The sequence below is a fragment of the Palaemon carinicauda genome, unplaced genomic scaffold (assembly GCF_036898095.1).
Source record: "Palaemon carinicauda isolate YSFRI2023 unplaced genomic scaffold, ASM3689809v2 scaffold23, whole genome shotgun sequence".
In the NCBI taxonomy this organism is placed as follows: domain Eukaryota; kingdom Metazoa; phylum Arthropoda; class Malacostraca; order Decapoda; family Palaemonidae; genus Palaemon; species Palaemon carinicauda.
In genome coordinates, this window is record NW_027169920.1 from 585,001 (window position 1) to 591,642 (window position 6,642).

The window sequence follows — 6,642 nt, forward strand, 5'->3', positions numbered from 1 at the left end:
TAGTCATAAAATCCCAATTGAGATAGTTTTCAAAAATTTACATTGGGAAAATATAGGAATTATATATATATATATAAAGTATATATATATATATATATACAGTATATATATATATAGTATATATATATATATATATATGTATATATATATATATATATATACAGTATATATATATATAGTATATATATATATATATATATGTATATATATATATATATATATAGGTATAGGCCTATATATCTAATGAGAAAATGAATGAGGGTGAAGCAGCACAAAATGAAAGGAAATAAATTGTTTCGGCTGATTGGTCATAATTAGTGTAAAAATTGCTTCTCCATAAACCATTCCTTAAAATTCCCTTGAAAAAAATTGATATTTGGTCTCCCGTGGATGTCATATATCATCATTATAGCTGCTCCTTAACCTTTAGCAGAAAATCATAGCATTCCATTCCATTTTCTCATTAAAGTTTATTAGATTCCTGGAATCTTTTAAGAGTAAAGATCTCAAAACATACGACGGTATATTTCATTTCTTTATATCCATAGGCCTAGAAGTACCAAAGTGATTTGACTCATATAATATAAAAGTGAAACTTCTACTTAGCATTTTCACTAAAACTTAAGTCATCGTCTTATCTTCATCCACAGAAAAAGATTACACTATTAATTGTTAAGGAAACATCCTTTCCCTATTAGCTACCATAATAATAATACTTTTTAATCACAATATGCCTCTTTGTACTGAACAAATAATAATTAAATCTAATATTGCTTCTTTATTTTTAATAAATAAACCTCACGCCAGGCACCTAAAAGGAAATTTGTACTAAACGTAATATTCAAAGAAAATTATTAGGAAGAGAAAACTATTAAATTGATAAAATGTATCACAGAGATTTTTATTGTCACTAAGTTTATTCCTTTTAATTGTATTTTCCAAAATCTAATTAGAAATTCTATTTAAAGCTTGATTTACCATTATTATTATTATTACTTGCTAAGCTACAACCCTAGTTGGAAAAGCAGGATGCTATAAGCCCAGGGGCTCCAACAGGGAAAATAGCTCAGTGAGGAAAGGAAACTAAGAAAAATAAAATATTTCAAGAAGAACAGCAAGATTAAAATAAATAACTCCTATATAAACTATATCAAACTTTAATAAACCAAGAGGAAGAGAAATAAGATAGAATAGTGTGCCCGAGTGTACCCTCAAGCAAGAGATCTCCAACCAAAAAGACAGTGGAAGACCATGGTACAGAGGCTATGGCACTACCCAAGATCTAATGGTGGTACCCGCACATATCAAAGCTGGAAAAGCAACAGGGAAAAATAGCCCAGTGAGGAAATTCAAGCCAATGAAATTTATACCTGTTATCCAGTCATTATGCCGTATAAAAGAGTAAGTTTATTTTAAAGTGCCATGGATTTAGTCCTGGTATGGAATAAACTGATATAATTTATTCATAATATACCGGATGATTCTATAAATACTTAGGCGTGTGTTTTCTTATGTAAAGGGCATTCGGTTCAGCTCATTCAAATCAGAGAGAGAGAGAGAGAGAGAGAGAGAGAGAGAGAGAGAGTGACAATTTACTGAACATGCCAAAATCATTTGTGTTTTCATTCAAATATAAATTATAAATATCATGGCTGTAGCCTCATGAAATATACATTATTATACATTAAAATAAAGCTCTCAAAGAGCGCAACATCGTTATACAAAAATCCACTTTGTGGAGGAAATAATAAACAACAAAAGAAATGGAAAAACACATGAACATATATAGGTGTAAAGCAAATTAAAGAGAAAGACTTTTTTCAGGCTGGTACTCACTCTTATATGTAGAAAAACAGGCAGCTCGAAGCCCAATGTCGCTTTTAATTTCATTCATAAGTTTCATATTTTACAACTCATTCACAAATATCCGATGTATTGACACAACGTACATCTTGCCTTGTTTACATCTTCTCTATATTACGATTTTATCTTACATCGTCATGTTATAATAACGTAAAAACAACAAGAACTATGATAAAAATCACCTCTCGATACTCATCTTTCAAAAGAAATTGCTTTTGCTATGAATTCACTTATAAATAAAAGTATTCTTTCATAACTGGTTATTCTTATTATCATTTAAAACTTATATTATTATTCTATAACGTTATTATCCCATATTAATCTGTAATGATGACGAAAATCACCGAAATTAACGACAACACTGAACACTGAGTGTGAGTTTCGTCTGACAACTTTTCCCAGGGGAAATTTTCGCTTCTTCTACGTCATGAACTTTCTAACCAATCAGGTAAAAGGATTATGATGATGTCATTGTGATGTCATCATCAATTGGCCAATGACGACGTGATTCCTACTGGCGAAGGAAATATGTCTGTATCAGCACGCATTTCAAATCGGGGGACAAGTCTCTTCGCCTTGTTACAGCATCCTGCTTTTCCAAATAGGGTTGTAGCCTAGCTAATAATAATAATAATAATAATAACAATAATAATAATAATCACCCCATATAATAAAGACCAAGTGTCTACATATATGCATAGTTATATTCTAGCATGTAAGAAAAAGAAATGGACATGGATAGGACATATAATGAGAATAACAGATAACGGACATCAAGAATAAGAAAATGGGTTCCTAAGATTATAAAAGAAGCAGGAGAAGGAAGAGAAGACGATGGATTGTCGAACTGAGAAAGTTTCTGGGTGTCGACTGGCATAGAAAGACCATAAAGAGTCAAGAAATGCTTATAAGTCTCTCTCTCTCTCTCTTTCTCTCTCTCTCTCTCTCTCTCTCTCTCTCTCTCTCTCATTTATGGATACTGAAAATTTGTATATACAATTTAGTATGTGTGCATATATACATATATATATACACGTATATATATATACATATATATATATATATATATATACACGTATATATATGCATATATATATATATATACGTATATATATATATATATATATACACGTATATATATGCATATATATATATATATATACACGTATATATATACATATATATATATATATATATGTATATATATATATATATATATATCTGTTGAATAAGATTTTTCATAATTCTGACCATCCTTTACATTCAGATCTCCCTGGACAATTCCATCCTGTTCGTAATACTAGGCAGGCAGTTAATTCTAATAGCCAGGCCTTCTCCATCATGAGGCTCAATACTACACAGTATTCTAGAAGTTTTATTCCAGCTGTGACCAAGTTATGGAATGATCTTCCTAATCGGGTAGTTGAATCAGTAGAACTTCAAAAGTTCAAAGTTTGAACAAATGTTTTTTATATTGATGACATAAGTCCCTTTTATAGCTTGTATATCAAATATCTGTTTTAAATGTTGTTAATGTTTTTCAAAATATTTGATTTTAATTTTTACATTTCTTCTTATATCGTTTCTTTATTTCCTTATTTCTTTTCCTCACTGGGCGATTTTTTCTTGTTGGAGTCCCTTGGGCTTATAGCCTCTTGCTTTTCCAACTAGGGTTGTAGCTTAGCTAGTAATAATAATAATTATAATATATATATATATATATATATATAAATTCACATATATATATATATATATATGTATATATATATGTGTGTATTTATATATATATATATAATTCTCTTTTTCAATATATATATATATATATATATGTGTGTGTATTTATATATATATATATATATATATACCAATTGAGTTTGTGAAGAGTAAATACAACAAAAAAGTGAAAGAGTTACTAAAAATGGAATGAAGATCTGATAAAAAAAGGGTTTGCACAATATCACCAACATTGCCATAAATGTATGGAACTATTAAAACTCATAAGCCAAATTATCCAGCTAGGCCAATAATAATAATAATAATAATAATAATAATAAATAATAATAATATAAGTAATACGTCACCCAATTGTACCCTCAAGCAAGAGAACTCTAATCCAAGACAAGTAGAAGAAGAAGAAGAAGAAGAAACACTCAAAGTATATTTGAATAATATTAATCGAAAGGAAACAATGAAATATCAACAATTGTGTCATGAAAAAATAGAATTAACGCAGGAAGGAAAACAATAAAAGAAGAAATGAGTTTCCCGGTCAGGCCACGAGTAACGCTCTCTCTCTCTCTCTCTCTCTCTCTCTCCTCTCTCTCTCTTTACCTTGGATTTGAAACCTTCTATATACAATAGTTTATATGTCGACGTTTTTATACATTATTTCCTTTTTTTTCTTTTCCAAAATATGGTTTTTAACTAAATGTCAAAGCTTTAGCGCTTTATAATATATACGAAATATTGCTAAAGGATGGAAGAATAATTGAGAGAGAGAGAGAGAGAGAGAGAGAGAGAGAGAGATTCTGGGTGCTTAGGCGAAAACAATTGCCACATGGTGCCAAATATCAAAACAATACTCTATTTCAAGATTAATATTAGAATTAACGAGCTATAAATGGTTTAATTTTAATCAACATAAAACCTTTATTACGGCGTTGAATTGTATTTGATACTTGACTTTCATATAAATTGAATTAATCACTAAATTGTTTTGAACATGTGGCACACCTTGTCTTAACCGTTTGCATCCAAATAAATAGTTTCCTGTATGAGGTTCCTCATCCGATATCATTATCAAAACAATAAGAGACACTTTAGCTGTGGTAAGCAGCTCTTCTAAGAGGACACTCCAAAATCAAACCATTGTTCTCTAGTCTTGGGTAGTGCCATAGCCTCTGTACCATGGTCTTCCACTGTCTTGGGTAGTGCCATAGCCTCTGTACCATGGTCTTCCACTGTCTTGGGTAGTGCCATAGCCTCTGTACCATGGTCTTCCACTGTCTTGGGTTAGAGTTCTCTTGCTTGAGGGTACACTCGGGCATACTGTTCTATCTTATATCTTATTTCTCTTCCACTTGTTTTGTTAAAGTTTTTATAGTTTATAAAGTGATATTATTTTAGTATTGTTGCTCTTCTTAAAATATTTTATTTTTCCTTGTTTCCTTTCCTCACTGAGCTATTTTCCTTGTTGGAGCCCCTGGGCTTATAGCATCCTGCTTTTCCCAACTAGGGTTGTAGCTTAGCAAGTAATAATAATAATAATAATATAATAATAATAATAATAATAATAAGATCATGCAAGCACAGTTTATACTAAGATCTCTTTTAGAAAAAATCCTTAAAATTCAGTTAACTTCTGACAGTATTTTAGGAACTATGACCTCTAATACAGGGTCTTTAGAATTAAGTTTAGTGAAAGTTTGAAAAATAGCAAATTAGATAATGGCTAGGTTAAGTCAAATTTGGAAATCGAATGGCTTGAAATAACATATAAAAATCAGACTATATATCACTTTAGTGAGATCAGTGTTACGACAGGGATGTAAGTCATGTATGACAACGAAACAAGAGAGAGAGAGGAGAGAGAGAGAGAGAGAGAGAGAGAGGTACATATATCCATTTGAGTAGGAAATAAGTATGGTATGAATTACTTATAGGACAAAGAAATGCATTATTATCCTAAAGTAGCAGAGCAATAAATAAGTGAATAAAACAGTAACCAAGGAAAAGATAGTTACTTAAGCCACCCAACTCCCCCCCCCCCCACAAACAGCTGATGTTGAATCTAGAGTCTCTGGTTCAAAGCGAGACGAAAATTCTCTCTCTCCTCTCTCTCTCTCTCTCTCTCTCTCTCTCTCTCATATATATACATATAAATACATACAACAAATGCAGCCGTTTCTAGTCCACTACAGGACAAAGGCCTCAGATATGTCCTTATTCATGTCTGGAGTTTGTATGCGTGGGAATTAAATGATGACGCTCCCAGGTGTGTGTGTGCGTGCGTGCGTTTCTTATTGTATAGAGCAACCCCGTTATTACGAACATCACATCGTTTACCTTCATCTAAAGCATTCTAGATAAATAAAAGAAATGCCTTATGAATTATATAGAGTATTACATACGCTACAATAATCATAAAACACAGAAAGTTACAAAGTAAAATTAATAATGATAATAAACTTACCCTTTGGAAATGATGGGGACAAATTTTATATACATCCTCCGTGTCTCACTGCTGTAAGATAACTGACCCGTCCGGTCTGAGTCTGACCCGTCTAACGGTACCAGGGTTGCCAGGTTTTCCAAATGAAAAAGGGCAACGTCTGATCAACTGAAGCTTTAAAAGGCCAACTTAATGGTAAAAAAAGGGCAAAAAATATAGCATTCAAGGCTGACCAATTTCAAAAAGGCCAAATTCAGGTATCTAGCATGGAAAAAAGGCCATATTTTGGAGTTTTTTTTTGGCCCATGAAAAGGCCAACCTGGCAACCCTGGCAGCATCTCATCTGGGCGCTCAGGGATAACTTGAAGTCCGTGAGAATTAGGTTTTCTAATAAAGTTTTGAAATAAGTAGTCATTAGGAGTGCTAATGAATACTGGGAAATATATATTCAAACAGAGTCTCTATTAAGGGATAGATTCTGAAAGAATAAAATCTTTCTTTATATATTAATACTTTTCGAGAGGGAATTTTCAAGTCCGTGAGATTTAGGAGACGAGTAGCTCTTTCTTGCCTCCTGTGTGTGTGTGTGTGTGTGTGTGTGTGAGTGT

At 31.7% G+C, this 6,642-nt stretch overlaps 1 long non-coding RNA gene across 1 annotated transcript in view; it reads right to left on the bottom strand.

Annotated features, from left to right (window-relative positions):
- LOC137636101 (uncharacterized) overlaps window positions 1-6,091 on the bottom strand; it is a 69,893-nt gene extending 63,802 nt beyond the window's left edge. The window contains exon 1 of the long non-coding RNA XR_011042930.1: window positions 6,056-6,091. This is a non-coding gene — a long non-coding RNA (uncharacterized lncRNA). The remainder of the gene's footprint in view (window positions 1-6,055) is intronic.
- Window positions 6,092-6,642: the final 551 nt, after the last annotated feature.